Source organism: Psammomys obesus, unplaced genomic scaffold (assembly GCF_907164565.1).
Source record: "Psammomys obesus unplaced genomic scaffold, mPsaObe1.curated_primary_1811, whole genome shotgun sequence".
In the NCBI taxonomy this organism is placed as follows: Eukaryota; Metazoa; Chordata; class Mammalia; order Rodentia; family Muridae; genus Psammomys; species Psammomys obesus.
In genome coordinates this window covers 5,217,426-5,237,695 of record NW_026586463.1, presented here as the reverse complement: position 1 = coordinate 5,237,695, position 20,270 = coordinate 5,217,426, and the positions used below count along the sequence as shown (strand labels likewise).

At 38.5% G+C, this 20,270-nt stretch overlaps 1 pseudogene; it reads left to right on the top strand.

Moving 5' to 3' along the window:
* LOC129672453 (proliferating cell nuclear antigen-like) overlaps positions 1-20,270 on the top strand; it is an 83,574-nt pseudogene that overhangs the window by 37,440 nt on the left and 25,864 nt on the right.

Sequence of the window (20,270 nt, the reverse complement as noted above, 5' to 3'; positions counted from 1 at the left end):
TCCCTTAGGATTCCTTTCTAGGGGCCCTGATGTCCTTCCTGATGCTCAGCTCGTGACCCAGCTCCTCACAAAGTTACCCTGGTCACTACTCTCTCGTTGGGGAATACGTCTCAAAGTGTGAGGACACAAACATCCCCATGGCAGCATGTGCTCTGGAGCTGCAGATTACTCATGCTTCCAAGCAATCTATTCAGCTTTTGTTTCAAACACCGAGTGGTGGTCTCTTCTGCTGAGAACTTTCATTCTTCTCATTTGTTTGGTCATCAGAGATAGTACCCATGATGGCATTTGTTAGCCAGGGAGAGACATGAAAGAAGCCTAGCTTTGTATTCGAATGCATTTCTTGCCCTTACAGGTATGTATAGAACCCAACCTTGTGAATGTAGTTTCTGTCTTACTTTATTGTCTAATAGCTAGTGAAATGCTCTTTATATAAAAGACTTTGATAGATTCTTCTTATATTTCAGTGCTGTGAAATAGTTCTTGATTTTTTTTTCCTTTTACTGTCATAAATCTCAGTGCTATAGCTTATATTGTTTCAGTATTGATTCTGACTTTAAGCTACACATTCAGATGCCATGCCACATAACTTTCATTTGACTTCTAGGGATTTTGTCATCACAATCCACATTTTGAAGGTTGGTTTTTTTTTTTGACTTTTGCTTAATCTGCCTTAAAAATCTGTTTTGTGAACTAGGCATGAAAATAATTTAGAATGCATTCTCTATAAGAAACAACAGTTGCACCTTGGCATCTGCACACTTATTAATCTTTCTAGGCAATTTAAACTTTAAAAATAAATTATTTTTTATATAATTTCTAGAATTTGCCAGACAGTATGTTTTAAGAAAATCAATAGGCTGGAGTTGTATTTTCATGAATAATTTGTAACCTTGTTCTCTCTGGGGCAATGCAATGTGTGATAACACTAATTATCGGTATAGCAGGAGTGAAGTCAAGATACCCACAACAGTTAATTGGCCAACTCTATAATCATCTTTGATGGTGTTACAATATTAATAGTAATACTGTACACAATGAAAAGAAGCATGTTTGCCACTAATGGAATCAAAACAGGTTTCCAACTATTTGTTTTTCCACCTCTATCCAACACAATACCAAGTTATTTAAAGTTGTCATTCTGTGCTATCCCATGTCTGCTTGTCTTTTGGAGTAGCCAGGCCTGGTGTGCACTGGGCTGGACTGGAGAAAGGGAATCATAGCCAGGCATGGGGCAGGGCAGTGCAGGATCCTGGTTAGTGATGAGTGTGCAGGCTATGAGTACACCTGGGAACAGCTTCAGAGAACTGGTTCGTTTTATTGGGAGAATATGGGGAGGGAATATTTATGCCCCTGAGGATGTGTCCAGGGTCTCTGCGGGATTTGTTTGGCCATGTACCATTGGCCAGGGCAGGGGGGTAGGATTGGCTGTAGGATCTGGTGTGAGGGTGGGGATTAGACGTGTGGGAAAAACTTATGAGGTCAAAGAAGGAGTGAAGCCTACTAACTGTCAGGGTAATAAATTCTTACTAAGGTTGCTGGTAGGAGAGCCAGCTTTATGGCACCAGGTTGGGTGTGGGAAGTAACTAACTCCTGTCATCCTCATGTTTGAGGTATCTGTGGTTGAAGCTCCCTCGACCCTTTCTTAGTAACCCTGGGCCATTATGGGCCCACAATTCTGCTTAGAAGAATAGTTTCACAACATATGTGATGAAGAGCATATTCTAAACATGAGGCTGAGGCTGTTTCTGAATTTGTTATAAAAATAAGTCTCACATCTACAAGCCATCTCTCTCTATACAAGCCATCTATTTGTCTTACATAACAAAGTCATTGGTGGTGGTAGGGGGAGGGATTTGAGCTAATTTCTTTGAATTACACTTGTGGATGTTACTACGAATTGTCTTTTCTTTCACATTACCAGTGCTAGTCCTATTAAGAGACAGGATAAGTGGTAGTCCCTACAGTATTGTTTAAAGAGGTGATGAGAAAGGATTTTTTTCAATTTATACTCTTTCCCCAGATGCCATTGTGTTTGCTGTTCTGTTCTTGGAGTGGCTGTGGGAGGAATGCAATGGATGCGAGGTGTGGACTCCTTCTAAATGCTAATTAAATAGAATAAGAGATGAGGCCAAACCTACATCATTAAGTCCAATTACCTTTTATCCAAGGGGCTTAGTAGATACTTCTGGGAGAGATAACATAATACATCCTCGTTCTTGAGGATGAATAGATTTAGTCAATCTCTGAATCATAAGATGAGTAACTTGAGTGCTTAATGGTAAGGTGGGCATTAAGGTTCTGTCTTAGGGGATTGGTAATCAGTGGTGTGGGACAGAAACAAAATAGCTAAAAGAAGCAGGGAGAGCCAGCTGTGGCAATGCATGCCTGTGTACTCAGCACTGGGGAGGTGGAGGCAGGAGGGGCAGGAGGAGTTCAAGGTGGTCTTTAGCTATATAGTGGCTTTAGCTGTACAGTTACTATACAGGAAGAATACAAGACAGCGATGCTGAGAGCATGTGTTGGCATTGACTTGTTCTCCTTTAGTAATGACTAAAGGCTTTTGTAGTACCAACAACTTGAAATCGGTGGTAGCAAGGAGGGAAGGAGGGTTGTTGTTTGCATAATTCCCAATTCTGGTCTCAAATGGCCTTGCTTTAAGAAATGTATAGTTCAAATCTTGAGCTTGCCAAAGTGAAAAGAAATAAAATATGGTAAGAGCAGTTTTCAGAGAGGACGTTTATTACAAAACATCTCTCTGACATTCAGTGAATGTTCCGTCTATTCCTGAAGCCACTGGACCATGGGGTTGGAGGATTGTGTGTTAATTTTGCATTGTCTGCTGATTTTTCTAGTTCTGAACACATTGTACATGTTCTTTATGTATCATATTCGGAGGTCTTCACAGGGTAAGGCCACAAGAGACCAATGTCTCAGGCTTGCTTTAGAGAGCTCACAAAAGCATTAAGACAGGCTGCCACAGTGGATATCAATCTGTGGGTTGCAAACCCTTTGGCAAAATTTCTAAAAATATTTACATTATGGTTCATAACAGTAGCAAATTACAATTATGAGGTAGACACAAAAGTAATTTTATGGTTGGGGTCATCACAACATTAGGAACTATATTAAAGGGTCACAGCATTAGGAAGGTTGAGAACCACTACTTTACTCTAAGATGGGTGCTTCAAAATGCCCCAAGCTGTTATTTTATCATAGCTTTTTTTATTGTTGTTAAACATCTACACAATTTATTAGTCATTCTAATCTAAAACTGAGGTAATCCAGATAATATTTCACTCATGCAAGATGATTCATTTCTGTCTTCTTATGCAAACAATCCCTTATAATATTGTTACCCAGAACACACAAGTACTGCTTATTGTGATTCTCATAGTCTATTTAGTTACATTCATTGAAGATCTACAATGACCAATCTTATTCAAGTTATCACATTATCATTACCAGCAACAGCTGTAGCAGCAATGAGACCCAAGGCTGAAGACATTAACTCATTTCAGGCAGCCATTAAACAGCCTATAGTGAGCAAAGCTGTCCTTGTTTCATAGGTTAGAAAAACAGAAAGCAGAAAGCCTTAATAACCTTTAGTATGTAACACGAATGACAAAAATCCACTTCCATTTCATGACTCTTTACAAAGTCACTGAGGTTGAGAAAGGCCAGAAAGATACAAATAAAGTCAAGAAGAGACCAGAACCAGCTTATCTAGTTAGTGACAAATTTAAAACATGTACACCTGACTTTTCAAGTTGTTGTTTTTATAGTAGGCCTGGTTTCTCTACCCCTTTTAAAGCTTAGGAAAATAAATAAGGTTTGTGGCTAAAGGATTTTGAATGATTATGGAAGCTTCCTATTTTGTAGACATAACTGTACAGCTTAGTCTATTCACATTTTGGGAGAGTCTCAAACAAGGGATGCTGGCTTGGCAGTAGTATCCTGCATATTTCCTCTATCCAAAACATTCACTTAAGTCTCAGTGTTGTCAGGAATCACTGGCCACACAGGCCAGCACAAACCTCCTCTCGAGACAGAGGAAGCTAACAGAAGCCTCTCTCAGTAATCAGTGTTATTGACAGAATGAGAAACTGTGAAATATGTTTCAATGGAAAGTGTTGAGCAGCTTTTATTTGTCTTTTTCCTAAGTTCATATTGGAGCTGAGTCCTGGAGGTTTTGGATAGGAACACAAAGGAAAAAGGCAGACAACAGGAAGGCTTCTTTACTTGAATTGCTCTCAGCTAAAAACAGGTTAATGTCTACCCACATGAAGGCTGTGCCCAGAGCTAAGTACTGTTCCGTTCTGCAGCATGGCCTCACAGGCTTGTGTCCTCTCTCCCATACCCCCGCCTCCCCCAATGGCTTTCATATCTAAGCTGCTTTGTTTTCAATTTCACGTAATGGGACTTCAGCCTAATTCTTTGCCAAGCTCTCATTGATCCTTGGTGTGGAATAAATGTGAACACTGCCTCATTAATCTTCTCAACGGTCCTTGGAGAAAAGCGCCAAGCACTATCCCATCATTTTGTAGTGGAAGAAAGGTAAAGTAAATTGCTCACTCTGCATCTGGGCCTGAGCTTCTGGACATTTCCATATGGAAATCCTGCTGGCCTGTCAGTCACCTTATCCTGCACTGAATCCATTTCCTACCTACTTACCAAATGCACCCTTTTTTTTGGGGGGGGGGAGGGGATATGTGTGTGTTCATGGTGCTACTATTTATTAGTGCAGTTCTCTGAGATAAGCCTCGGAGTAAGCTTTATTATATTTTTAATCATTTCCAGTGTTCAATACATTTCATTTTTTTCCCTCTGAAACACTTTTTTAACCAATTTTATCTTCAACTTCCTACCTTACTTCTGCCACCATGTTCTGCCTCTTCATTCCTCTATCAGAGTAGTAGAAAAAAAATCTTTCTTTTGTATCATTTGATTCTCAATGTGTCTTTTAGCCTTTATCATTATGTTAATTCTTCTGAAATTGAAGTATGTTACTTTTCCCACTGCTCAGAAGCACACTGATGACCTCACATGACCTCACAAAATACCATCCTGGCTCAGTGTCAACAAGGTCTTTCCCATTAAGAAAAACCTCACTCCCAAGACTCCCCCCTGCATCCCACAATTTCGCCACAGAGTTAAGTGTTTCTAAAGTGGTTTTCTTCTGTGTCTTAACTTCAGCTCATACTAAGTTTGCTTTTATCTCAGATTTTTTGTTACACAAATTTCTCAAAAATGTTTAGAGCTAGAGTTTATTTTATACATTGCTTGTTATTTTTTGACTCATTAATCTACTTAACTTCTTAATCAATTTACCCTCTTAGGAGCTTTCACAACAATTTGCTATCATTTTTGTATTATTTTTTGTAGTTAGTTACCAATATTTCCTAGAATAACCTGTAAACTAATTAAGGCCAAGGTAAATATTTTATTCATTATAACAACATGAAAGTAAATATTAACATTATATAAATGTAAATATTTATTCATTATATCAACAAGACATATTAATTGCTTTCCACCTTGCTGGCACAGATGGCCTCAAAGAAAAAAATTGTTGGAAAAAAAATGACTTATTTTAGATTATGGTTTAAAGAGCAGAGTCCTCCTTGGCTCTGAATAACTTCACAGAATCTTATACTTATTTATAATAGCTTTAGGCCTTATCTTATTGTTGTTCCCAACTAGTCCTTATAACGTATGTTTAATATGTGTTCTGCCACATGGCTCTTTATCTCTCCTCTGTTTCATGCATATGCTCTCTTCTTTCTCATAGGCAATTCTTTTCACCCCTCTTTTTTTATCTTCAGAGCTTCTATCTCTCCAGAAGTTCTGCCTTTGTTCTAGGTCAGTCAGCTCTTTATTTAATCAATCAGGAGGTAATAGAGAATAATGTTTACAAAAACATTGAGACAGGTGATTCTTAACCATACAAAAGTCTGGTCTGTACTCGTCTCTCTTCTGGTACAGAAATCAGCATTTGAATGATACATGGTCAATCTTTATACAGTACATGGAAAGATCATCTCAACAAACTACCACAATGAAAGCAATTCGAGGAAGAGATAGGCTATTTTGGTTTCATGGTTCCATAGGGGCTAGAGTTCATTACAATGGGGAGGCAAGTAGGCATGGTGACCAGCGTGAAGGAAGTTCTGAGCTCATATCCTCAACTACAAGCATAAAACAGAAAGCCAAGTGGAAGTGGCTAAGGCTTTTTAATCTCAGAGCCTACCTCCAGTGATGCACTTCCTTTAGCAAGACCACAGCACCTAAACTCCCCAAATTGTGCTACTGAGGGGCAGGTGTTGAAATGTTCAGGTCTATGGGAAGATTTCACATTCAGACCTCAACTGGCTCCATCTGGATGGTGGGAACTAGACATGTGTCTTGGCACAAGATGCTCACCACGAAGAGTCTGGGCTGACAGCAGAAGAAAGTGTCACCTTCAAAGTTTCTCCTTACCTCCAAAGTGACCCATTCTTTCTGCTAGCCCTCACCTACTACGGGTTTTATATCTCTCAGAATAGCTCAACCAACTAACAACCAAATATTTAGACAAATGAGCCGATGGTAGATATATTTCTTTCCAGCCATAATACATAACACATGGTTTGGAGTAGTTATGTGTTGCTAAATAAATAACATTTATAAATCAATATAGATAACAATGTTTTAAAGGAATGTACCTTCATATTTAATGCTCATAGTAACCCTGTAAGATGAATATTATTACTGACCCTTGAGCCCTAAAGAAGTTTCCTTGACTTAACAGCAAAGCCAGAACTAAGCTCATGATCCTGAACTGTAACCCAAATTTTATCTCACTGTGCATGTAAAAAAAAAAAAAAAAAAAAGGTAAAATTGAAACCTGACCCTCATAGAAGACTGATTTTCATAAAGCAAGTCCTTCTGGTTAGTAAAACAAGCTAGGTATGTTCATACTGAGGCATTGTTGATGTTCAGGGAGCCACCCACTATCCCTACTATTTTCTGTACCTGAAGGTAAGACACAAGCTTTCATGGTCAAAGGATCTATAACATTCACGTTTAGAGTAACTGTAGCACCTCTGTGTCATTGACAATAAAAGATGGTTGTGAATTATTGGATGCATAATGCTATCCAATTAAAAGGACCTCAACATTCTTGTGCATTTTATCTTGGGCGTTTTCTCAACCTTCATACTACGGAGCCAAATTCTTGTGAAAAACACCCACATTTTTTTTGGTTCCTAGAATAATCTGTCCATCCCGTGGTTGAAATATGCCTTTTCTTTCTCAGGTTTTCTTCCTCATTGGTCAAAATATGTTTAAGTAACTAAAAAAGGCTTAGATGTCTTTCAAGAGGTCCAAGAGCAGCCTTCTTTGCATGCTTCACACTTGCTTTTTAAGTCATAGTGTCTCTGTCTCAGTTGCAGCAAGTTCAGGCTGTTTTTCTAATTATTCACTCTAGATTGACCTAGATTGGTTACAGACTATTTGCAGCTTCATTGTTTCCCAAGTCTTTCAAGTCTAGGTATTGGCAAGTTAGAACTCCTTTTTTAATTTAGTAAGGATGTTTAAAGACCTCTCAAGCAACTAGATCCTATTAAAGATGGTGTCTGGGCTTTTCCTCCTATTTATTCTTAACTGTATAATTCAGGAATTTTACTCACATACTTCAATCTTTTCAGCACATCACTCAACCTTAATTTTCCATGTTGTTCAGTTTCAGTGCCATCTAATCAAACTTTGTCTTGTATAAATTCAAGAACTTTGATCCGCACAGTTTTATTATTTGTTTGGCTCATTCTCATTGAAACCTGAGGAGACAATAATCAATGTTTTACTCCATATTTTCAGATTCATTTTCATTCATTTTAACTTGTGTGTATGTGTTTCTGTGTGTACACATGCGCACATTGAGTGAATGCACCTGTGGGGAAAGCAGGGGCTGACTATTCTAGAGCTGGAGTTACAGGCATTTTGAGTTACCTGATGTTGGGTCCTCTGCAAGAGCAGGATGTATTTAGCTGCTACCCCAATTTTCTAGACCCTGACGTTCTTCAGAGAATACAGCAGTTCAATTAAAAAACAAAAAAAGGAAGGAAAAGAAGTCATCCACTATCAGTGGACTTGGGGAAGGGCATGCATGCAGAGGGTGGAGGAAGAGAGGGATTGGGATGGGAGGAGGGAGGGAACCGCAGGGGGGATACAAAAGTGAATAGAGTGTAATTAATAAAGAAAAAAAAAAACAAAACAAAGAGCTCAAAACCTTGGTTCTTGACTCTTGCCTCCTCACTTCTCTCTGAGGTTCAACACATATACATGAACCAAGCAGTAAAGTTTAGTTTGCATCCTTTGAGTGCAGACTAGACTTACGTTTTGCTCTGATCAATAGATGTAAGGGAAGATGCGTGCCTCATGTTAAGCGAACTTGCACACCTTTATGGCCTATCTTGGAATTCCTACATTATGTACTTAAACCTGCTAAAGGATTAAATCCATAGGCGGGAGAGACCAATTGCTCTTAAGAAGCCATCAAAGTCTGTCTATACTAACTGGCCTCCAAATGTTCAGGATGGTTATCTACTCAATTTATAATTACTGTTGAAGATGCAACAGTAAGATGATATGAAACAAAGACTCAAACGCAGGCATCCTATTATCTGAAACAGTAATAATATACTTACTGTATGGTTTTGTTTTATTTATTTTATTTTTTTAATTTTAATTTTTTTCTTCACAATTTATTCATTTTATATCCCGATTAAAGCCCCCTCCCTCAACTACCCCCAGTCCTACCCTTACTCCCTCTTCTCCCCATCCCCTTCCACTAGTCCACTGAAAAAGGGAGTTCTCCACTATTGCCATCTACCCATGACTTGTTAAGTCTCATCAGAACTGCCTGGATCCTCTTTCTTTGTGGCCTGGCAGGCCACTTCACCAGGGGTGAGTGATCAAAGAGCAGTCAACTGAGTTCATGATAGAGGCAACCCCTGTCTCACTCACTCAGAAATTCATATGGAGACTGAACTTTCAATAGGTCACATCTGAGCTTGGGGTCTAGGTCCCTTTCATGCATGGTCCTCTGTTGATGCATAAGTCTCTGCAGAACCGCTTGGGCTCAGATTTTTTAGCTTTGTTGGTCTCCTTGTGGGGATCTGGTCCCCTCCATGTCCCTCTATTCCCACCCCTCTCTTCTTTGATAAGACTTGCTGCACTTTGCCCAAAGTTTCGCCATGAGTCTGAGCATCTGTTTTCGATCCATTCAGAAGACCTCTATAGTAGGTCTTCTGTTTTCATCCTCTCTTCCATTGCTTCTGGTGTCTCTATCCAGTTGCTATTGTGAATGAGATTTAAGCATCCTCTCTAGAGTCCTCCTTAGTGTCTAGCTTTTTTAGGTCTGTAGATGACTCTCTTACAATATACAGCTAATATCCGCTTATAAGCGAGTATATACCATGACTGTCTTTCTGTTTCTGGGTTACCTCACTCAGGATGATCTCTTCTAGTTCCATCCATTTGCCTGAAAATTTCATGATTTCCTTGTTTTTAATAGCTGAGTCTTATTCCATTGTGTAAATGTGCCACAATTTCCGTATCCATTCCTTCATTGTGGGATATCTAGATTGTTTCCAGATTCTGGCTATTACAAATAAAGTTGCTATGAACATAGTTGAGCAAATGTCCTTATTGAATAGGGGGGGCATCTTTTGGGTATATGCCCAAAGTGGTATAGCTGGCATAAAAACAGACTGGTAGATCAATGGAATCTAACAGAAGACCAAGAAAGAAAACCACACACCTATGGATTTCTGATTTTTGACAAAGATGACAAAATCATACAATGGAAAAAAGATAGCATCTTCAACAAATGGTGCTGGTCTAACTGGATGTCCACATGTAAAAAATGCAAAGAGATCCATATCTGTCATCCTGTACAAAACTAAAGTCCAAGTGGATCAAAGACCTCAATATAAAACCAGACACATAAAACTGTTGGAATTAAAAGTGGGGAAGAGCCTCACTGGAACAAGAGACAATTTCCTGAACAGAACACCAACAGCTCAGGCTCTAAGATCTACAATTAATAGATGGGAACTCATGAAACTGAAAAAGCTTCTAAAGCAAAGGACAGTGTCAATAGAACAAATAATAGCCTACAGATTGGAAAAAGATCTTCACCAACCTTATATCCTATAGAGGGCTAATATCCAGAATATAAAAGGAACTCAAGAAATTGGACACCAACAAACCAAATAACTCAATTAATAGGGTGCAGAGCTAAGCAGAGAATTCTCAACAGAGGAATATCAAATGGCAGAGAAACACTTAAAGAAATGTTCAATGTCCCTAGTCATCAGGGAAATGCAAATCAAAATGACCCTGAGATTTCACCCATCAGAATGGCTAAGATCAAAAACTCAAGTGACAGCACATGCTGGAGAGGATGTGGAGAAAGGGGAACCCTCCTCCATTGCTGGTGGTAATGTAAACTTCTACAACCACTTTATATACTTACTGTTTTAAGCTACTATATTGTGTGGTTTGTTTCAAAACAATAATTAGTGTACATGATGTGTTACTTCATTTAAGCTCTTTAAACAATGATGTAACATCAATAATATCCTTATTTGATGACTAAATATATTTAGGATTAGCAAGATTACATTAGTCAGGTTCTATAATGAAGAATAATAAGGCAGAGAGATCTGAGCCAAAATGGTTAAACTACAGAATTTAAATGTGTAAATATTATCGTTTACAGCTTCCCTTCAGGAGCTGTTGGTGAACTAAATTTATGGAATAATTAAATATTTAGGAGTAATAGTTTAACTTAATATTATTGCTTTCTACTTCTATAACTGGAGACCCAGAATTTACTGATATCTCAAGATTGCAAAGTGAAACCACCATCAAGGTACTTTCATTTACATTTAGGACCCTGCAATTCATCTCCCCTTTAATCAAGAGCTTTCAATTCTCCATAACATGACTGCAAGTTTATTGGGGTTTAAAGCCACCTATAGGTGTTCCTTGAAAGCTAGCACATTGTTAAGTGTTTGAAGAGATTAGAATATATTTGCTAACACACTATTTATTGCTGAAATCTGTGTATTGTTGAAATCATCATCTCTCAGGCCACGCTAGCAATGGCATGATGGAAGTCTACCAGAAAGACTTCAGAGCCAAGTGAGACCTGTCATTTTAAGCTTAGATTGAGATGTAAATTCTCCTCTGGAAATAGCATGCTTTTGCCATAAGATATTCACAACTTTGATTCACTGAATTATCAAGTGTTATTTTTTTGCCCTGTTTGATAAAGGGAATAAGGAATTCACTTGTGGGAAAATAGAATTTTTATTTTCCTTCTTTGTGAAAAGACCTGTGTACTAGATTTTTTTTCATACATTCCACCATAACATTGCTATGTAAGAACTAGAACAAGTTTACGTCAACAATGATTTGAGGAAGGGCAGACTATCATCGTCAAATTCAATGCAGACTCTTAAATTTGGCTAAATGGAGCAGGGAACTCTGTTTTACAACAGAATCAGTTAAAATGAGGACTTCAAAGGTACAATACTGTTAAGAAATGACCCTTAGAAACAACTTTCCCTTCCTATTTCTTGTCCTCATGTTTTATAGAAAGAACATAGCCAAGCAAGATTCATGCTTCTCCCCTCCCCCATTATTCTGCACAGCCAACACCTGGAAGGCATGCCAGGTAGTACCATAATATGATTGAAGATTTTTGTAGTTATTAAGGAAAAAAAAAACAAAAACAACTAACCTGAGCATGCCTGCAATCCCAGCACTTGGGGATGCAGAGTCAGGCAGATCACTGTGAGTTTGAGGCCAGCCTGGTCTAGAAAGCAATTTCAAAACAGCCGCCAAGGCTACACAGTGAAACACTGTCTGAAAAAAACAACCATCCAACCAACCAAGCAAGCAAACAAACAAACAAACAAATGCTCCTTCCTTTGCATTGACTCCTTTCTCTTGTCTTGCGACTGTTCCTGTGTAATGTGGATGACTTAGTGGCGAACTTTCTAGGGGCTGGAGATTGAGTTTGAGTCACACAATGCTTTAGAGCACAAAAATGCATATCTTTTATTTAATTTAAATATGGGAAAATATTAGTAGCCCACAATTTCCTCAGCTATCAGAAAATCTAGAATCACTCTTGAAAAACAAAGTGGTGTTTTAATCACTGAAGTGCCCAATTTTTAAAACTTTTATATTGACAGTGTTTCATGATGGATTAAAAGAAGGGATGAATTAAACACTAAAGTGAACAAATAAACTAATTTCTTGTCTTGTTAATTTCTGTAGGCTGTGCTTTCTCTAAAATCTTGTGCTTTTAAAATGGGCAGTTCTTACTCTGATTTCTCCTACTGTCTTGCCAAGGATCAGACCATGGCTGTGATTAGCAATGACATTTTGGCTGACGTTGAGAAACAAAACAGAACCCTGTTATGAAATTGTTCTCATTAAAGAATAAATGGTCGGGATGTGGTGCTATTGTCACCATTTTGGGTAAATAAAAATGAAAGAACTACAGTAATAGTCAGGGACATATTAAATGTGCTATAGTTAACTAAGCTTTACAGAGTGCTCTTTCTTTAAAACAGTACATCATATATACATGGATTGTTAGATTGTGCTGGGAAGGCAGCAGGCAACAGGAAGAAAAATTATTTCCTTTCTTGAAATCTTTCCGCCACCCTAACTCTATCCTGTGTGTGTGTGTGTGTGTGTGTGTGTGTGTGTGTGTCACAAACAGTAAGCAGGCAGAAGCTTTGATGTTGACACTTCACTGTGCTTCTTTTATATAGAGAGAACTAACTTTGTCTCCCCTTTGGATTTTGAGCTAAAAAAGAAAAAGAATTATTTCTTTTTAGTTATTTTTATTATTGTTGTTGTTCTTATTGGTTATCATACAAATAAAGGATTTCCTTGCAAATTTGTCGAATCACATTTCAACTGAAATCTTATGAGAGTATGTTGGAAGAAGGTCAAACTGTGTTTCCAAATGCTGATTAGAATGCCTTGGGAACTGCTTCCCACCTTGCCATGAGCACTGTTGTTAACGCTGAACTCTTTGCTGTACCCATGGGATGAGAAGAAATGTTCCTCACTTATTCCTGGTTGGCTGATTAGAAAGGCATACACTGGAGCAGGGCAGGAGGTTGTAAGGTGGCTATGGTTCAAGGACTTTGGGGGAGAGAAGCATGTTGGAAGAGAGAGAAAATACCAGAAGAAGGAGAGGAAGGAAGCAGAGAGCCACCATGGCTTAGTGTGGGAGAAGCACATGGTCCAAGTAGATGGAGGAAGCAGCCCAGATGAGAGGATCAGCGAGTATTTATGGAGCTGGGGCTGGGAGATAAAAGTAGTTTAGAGAATTAATATCTGCCATACCTCAGGTAAGACAAGGCTATTCTAAAATCTATCATGTGTCTGTATGTTTTATTGATCATAATAGTGGCCATAATATTGAAGGGTTATTAATAAACATTGTTAGCCTGATATCCTTTATTTTCAACAACAAGATTATGTACCTGCCTGAACATGGCCTTAAGAACAGTCTTTATCACATGCTAAGCCCCAAAGAGACAGCCATGTATGTCTTTCACCACCAGGACTCAGGGATCATCAGGGAAGAGGAAACAGAAAGGATGCAAGAGCCAGAGAAGGGGAGGGATGCTGTGAAATGTTGTCTTCTGGACATGCCATGTCTCCTGCACTAGTGAAGTCATAGTAGCTGTAGTTACCTGCACAAGGCAGTCATAATATCAACCCAAACAAAAGCCCATCTCCAGTCTGTACCCCTTACTGAGTAGCTCTTGGCAGAGGATAGCTTTGGAGGAAGGGCAAATTTTTTCTTAAGGATGTGGCACTGAAAGGTTGGCTTTATACCCATTCAATGTATGGGCAGGACTAACTAGACTTAATAGGTTGTAAAAAAAAAAAAAACAAAAACAAACAAACAAACAAAAAACCCAAAAAACATAAAGAAAACAAGGGAAAAAAACACATTAAATTGGAAGGTGCATGTTAGGGAGTTAAGAGGGGATTTGGAAGTAGAAAATGGATTAGGGTAGCTATAACCATATTTTATTGTAGACATGTATAAAATTTTCAAAAATAAAGAATAAAATTTAAAATATTGAAGTAATTTTAAGGGTGATTAAGGAAAAGCTGTCAAAAGGCTGTTGTTTTGTTCTGACAACAGTGTCCTTTGCATTACAGAAGCTTTTCAGTTTCACGAGGTCCCATTTATTGGTTGTTGATATTAGAGCCTGTGCTGTTGGTGTTCTGCTCAGGAAGTTGTCTCCTGTGCCAATAAGTTCTAGGTTCTTCCTCACTTTTTCTTCTAACCGATTTAGTGTGTCTGGATTATGTTGAGGTCTTTATCCACTTGGACTTTAGTTTTGTGCAGGGTGATAAAAATAGATATATTTGCATTTTTCTTCATGTAGACTTCCAGTTAGACCACCACCATTTTTTGAAGATGCTGTCTTGTTTCCATTGCATGGTTTTGGCTTCTAGACAAAATCAAGTATCCATATATGTGTAGGTTTATTTCAAGGTCTTCTATTTGATTCCATTGATCCTCCTTTCTGTTTCTATGCCAATACCATGCAGTTTTTATTACTCTTTTTCTGTAGTACAGCTTGAGATCAGGGATGGAGATACCTCCAGATGATCAGTTGTTATACAGGATCCTTTTGGCAATTCTGGGTTTTTTGTTTTTCCATATGAAGTTGAGAATTGTTCTTTCAAAGGATCTTCACCAACCCTATATCTGACAGAGGGCTGATATCCTGATATAACAGGTATTTCAGGACAGGCTGCAAAGTCTTCCTCTGTGGCCTAGCAGGGCTTCTCCTCCCTTGGGGAGTGGTGAGGTCAAAGAGTCCACCATTGAGTTCATGTCAAAAATAGTCCCTGTTCCCCTTACTAGGGTACCCACTTGGATACTGAACTACCATGGGCTACATCAAGCAGAGGTTCTAGGTTATGTCCATACATGGTCCTTGGTTAGAGAAACAGCCTCATAAAAGATCCCTGTGCCCAAATATATTTGGTCCTTGTGGAGCTCCTGTCTTCTCCAGGTCATATTAACTCCCCCTTCTTTCTTATGATTCCCTGCACTCTGCTGAGGTTTGGTTATGAGTCTCAGTATCTGCTTTGATACACTGCTAGGTAGAGTCTTTCAGAGAACCTCTGTGGTAGGCTCCTGTCCTGTTACTTGTTGTCTCCTACATCCAATGCCCATCCCATTTGTCTTTCTAAGTGAGGATTGATCATCTTACCCTGGGTCCTCTTTCTTGTTTATCTTCTTTAGGTGTATAGATTTCATTATGTTTATCCTATCTTATAGGTCTAAAAGAGTGAATATAAACCATGTGTGTCTTTCTTCTTCTGGGATACCTCACTCAGGATGATCTTTTCTAGGTCTCACCATTTGCCTGTAAATTTCATGATTTCCTCATTTTTAACTGCTGAGTAGTATTTCAAAACTATCCTGTACAGCTACAGATCATCTGGAGGTATCTCCATCCCTGATCTCAAGCTGTACTACAGAGCCATAAGAATAAAAAATGCATAGTATTGGCATAGATACAGAAAGAAGGATTAACGGAACCAAATAGAAGACACAGAAAAGAACTCACACACCTATGAATACTTGATCTTTTACAAAGAAGCCAAAACCATTCAATGGAAAAAAAATTTTTGACAGCATCTTCAACAAATGGTGCTGGTCCAACTGAATGTCTAGATGCAGAATAATGAAAATAGATCCATATTTATCACCCAGCACAAAACTAAAGTCCAAGTGGATCAAAGACCTCAACATAAAACAGACACACTAAATTGGTTAGAAGAGAAAGTGCGGAAGAGCCTAGAACTCTTTGGCACAGGAGACAACTTCCTGAACAGAACACCAACAGCACAGGCTCTAAGATAAACAACTAATAAATGGGACCTCATGAAACTGAAAAGCTTCTGTAAAGCAAAAGACACTGTTGTCAGAACAAAATGACAGCCTACAGACTGGGAAAGGATATTTACCAAGCCTATATCTGACAGAAGGCTGATATACAGAATATATAAAGAACTAAAGAAGTTAAAAAGCAATAAATCAAGCAATCCAATTTAAAAAAAATGAGGTACAGAGCTAAACAGAGAATTCTCTGTAGAGGAATATCGAATGGCAGAGAAACACTTAAAGAAATGCTCAACCTCATTAACCATCAGGGAAATGCAAAACAAAACGACCCTAAGATTTCACCTTGTACCCATCATAATGGCAAAGATGAAAAACTCAAGTGACAACACATGCTGGAGAGGTTGTGGAGAAAGGGGAACCCTCCTCCAGTGCTGGTGGGAATGTAAACTTGTACAACCACTCTGGAAAGCAATCTGGCACTTTCTCAGACAATTAGGAATAGTGCTTCCTCAAGATCCAGCCATACCACTCCTAAGCATATATCCAAAAGATTCTCAGGTACAAAATAAGGACATTTTCTCAAACTTGTTTGTTGCAGCCTTATTTGTAATAGCCAGAAGCTGGAAACAGCCCAGATGCCCCTCAGTGGAGGAATGGATGCACAAATTGTGGTGTATCTACACAATGGAATATTACCCAGCACTAAAAAACAAGGAAATCATGAAATTTGCATGTAAATGATGGGATCTGGAAAAGATCATCCTGAGTGAGCTATCCCAGAAGCAGAAGGATCCACACGGCATATACTCACTCATATAGACATATGATATAGATAAACCTACTAAAATCTGTACATCTAAAGAAACTAATCAAGAGGGAGGACTCTGGCTAAAATGCTCAATCCCTATCCAGAAATGCAAAGAGGCTGGACATCAGAAGAAGGAGAAAAGAGGGAACAAGTCAGGAGCCTGACACAGAGGACCTCTGAAAAGCTCTGCCCTGCAGACTATCAATGTAGATGCTGAGACTTGTGGGCAACCTTTGGGCAGAGTGCAGGGAATCTTAGGAAAGAAGTGGGAAACAGTAAGACCTGGAGAGGACAGGAACTCCACAAGGAGAGCAACAGAACCAAAAAATCTGATCACAGGGGTCTTTCCTGAGACTGATACTGCAACCAATGACTATGCAAGGTGATAAACTAAGACCCCTGCACATATGTAGCCCATGGAAGTTCAGTGTCCAAGTGGGTTCCATTGTAATAGGAACAGGGACTGTCTCTGAACTGATTGGCCTGCTCTTTAATTACCTCCCCCTGAGGGGGAAGCAGCATTACCAGGCCACAGAAGAAGACAACTCAGCCACTGCTGATGAGACCTAATTGACTAGCATCTGAAGGAAGGAAAAGTAGTCCTCCTCTATCAGTGGACTTGGGGAGGAGCATGCATGCAGAGGGTGGAGAAAGTGAGGGATTGGGATGGGAGGAGGGAGGGAGGGAACCACGGGGGGGGGATACAAAGTGAATAAAGTGTAATTAATAAAGGGGAAAAAAAAGAAATGCTCAACATCCTTAGCCATGAGGAAGTTGCAAATCAAAATGACCCTGAGATTTCACCTTACATCTATCAGAATGGCTAAGATCAAAAACTCAAATGACAACACATGCTGAAGAGGTTTTGGAGAAAGGCAAACCCTACTCCATTGCTGGTGGGAACATAAACTTGTACAACCACTTTGGAAATCAATCTGGCACTTTCTCAGACAATTAGGAATAGCACTTCCTCAAGATCCAGCTAAATCACTTCTAGGCATATATCTAAAAGAGGCTCAAGTACACAGTAAGGACATTTGCTCAACCATGTTTGTAGCAGCTTTATATGTAATAGTCAGAAGCTGGAAACAACCCAGATGTCCACCAACTTAGGAATGGATACAGAAATTGTGGTATTTTTACACAATGGAATACTACTCAGCAATTAAAAATGAGTGTTTGTCTTAATACTCAACAAACAAAAGACATCATTGTTGCAGATTTTAGATATAACGATAGATGATAGATAAACAGATAGGTGCATACATACATACATACAGACAGACATCGATAATATATTAGGCAGATAGATAGATAGATAGATAGATAGATAGATAGATATAGAAATTATCAAGATATAGCTATCTATTACATAGACACATGAGATAAAAATTAGAGGGGACTTTACTGGAAAAAGAGGGCTTTCAGGAAGAATAGGAGAAATCTAAAATGAAATAGGTAAATTTGAGTAATACGTGACATACCATATATGAAACTGTCATATTGAAACACATAGTTCTCTTCACTAATAGGAAAACTGTTTAAAAAAAAAAAAACCTCCTGCTTTAGAAATTTCACACCAAGTATCTTCAGGACTGGCTACAAAGTCCTTCTCTGTGGCCTAGCAAGGATGCTCCTCCCTTGGGGGATGGGGTGGTCAAAGAGCCTGTCATCGAGTTCATGTCAGAAATAATCCCTGTTCCCCTTACTAGGATACCCACTTGGATAATGAGCTACCATGGGCTACATTGAGCAGAGATTCTAGGTTATATCCATACATGGTCTTTGGTTGGAGAGACAGTCTCATATCAGACCCCCGTGCCCAGCTATATTTGGTCCTTGTGGAGCTCCGTCCTCTCCAGGTCATATTAACTCTCCCTTCTTTCATATGATTCCCTGCACTCTGCCTAATGTTTGGTTATGAGTCTCAGTATCTGCTTTGATACATTGCTAGGAGGACTTTGCAGCCAGTCCTGAAGATACCTGATAAACCAGGGTCAGATGAAAGGGGAGGAGGTCCTCCCCTATCAGTGGACTTGGAAAGGGGCAGGGAGGAGATGAAGGAGGGTGGATGGGATTGGGAGGGAATGAGGGAGCAGGATACAGGTGGGACACAAAGTTAATAAAATGTAACTAATGATAAAAATAAATAAATAAATAAAATGAAAAAAATTAAATAAAACATACCTGCTTTGTCAAAAAAATTCTCTGATAAATTGCAATACACTTACATGAGCTTTTCCCACATCTATCCCTTTAGGGCAATTTCTTAAAGAAATTAATAGATTACTTTGTGTTAAAAAATAAATAAAACTTTGCATATATCCATCGTTAAAAAATAAAAATAAATAAATAAATAAATACCACACCAAGCTCTTGTTTTCTTTCTTGTCATGCACTTGCTTCTTAATTTTTTTTGCAGAAATGAAGGGTCCTTTCCTTTGTCAGGCAGTATCTTTATTTCCATGAGATTTTTTATGACTGCTGTTTGCTTTAAGCATTAGCATTTGCAATATATTTCAAATTTATTTTCGAAATATGAGGGGATATATTAGCAAGAGGATTGTATTCACAAAAACAAGATGCAGAAATGATCAACTACCACCTGTAATACTTGGGGACAGAGATGTTTCAAAATGTATCCTTTTTCTAACTGACAAACTTTAGAAGGTAATGATTCATACTGCCTCTACTACCTAATGCTTCCCCCGGGGTCCCGAACATTTTTTTTCCATAATCAAATACATTAGTATTTCTGCAGTAAAGCAAAAATGATAATTTTTAGTAGGACTGAGATTATAAACTGCATCACATTGGTTTCAGTTAGAGTTTTGCCACTGTTGAATTGTGGAAAACTTGTTATTTTCTTTTTTCAGTACTTTGTATGAGGGAGAAAATATGATTAAAGGATGTTAAGCTTAACCGAAGAATCATGTTTTCCTTCAATTTTTATCTAGAAATGAACAACTACTATCTGTTAATGTTTCTCTTAAACAGTCTTTGTTATCTCTCTTCTTAGTTACTCTGAAGCACAATCTTACAAAATATGAAACATAACAAATTATTATGCAGTGGAATCTTAGTGGGAGATTATCTTTGGCTTTAGACCTATGGTAAGTGTTATAACAGTTGAGTATCTTCTGGATAACACATAATTGTCTTCTGCATCATGTCTCCTATAACAAAACCAGTATCCCCAAATCTATGCTCCAATACCAAATTCTTAAACGCCTCCTCAAAATTATTTTGTTTTTATAGCCCTTAGAAATGGACCTAATGATCCTTTTATCCTACAATAAAATGGACATATAAACTGGGACAAGCAGTCTTAGGGCATAATGAATTTCTTTTATTAAGGGTTTTTAGTTAAAACCTAGATGATACCATGAGCATGTTTATAACGTGGAACCAGCAGACCATAAACGAAATTCATTTAATTCTGTTTGATTATCACTTCTGCAGAATTCATAACGAAGCTTTATTCAAAACGCCCAAAGTGAAGGGCTA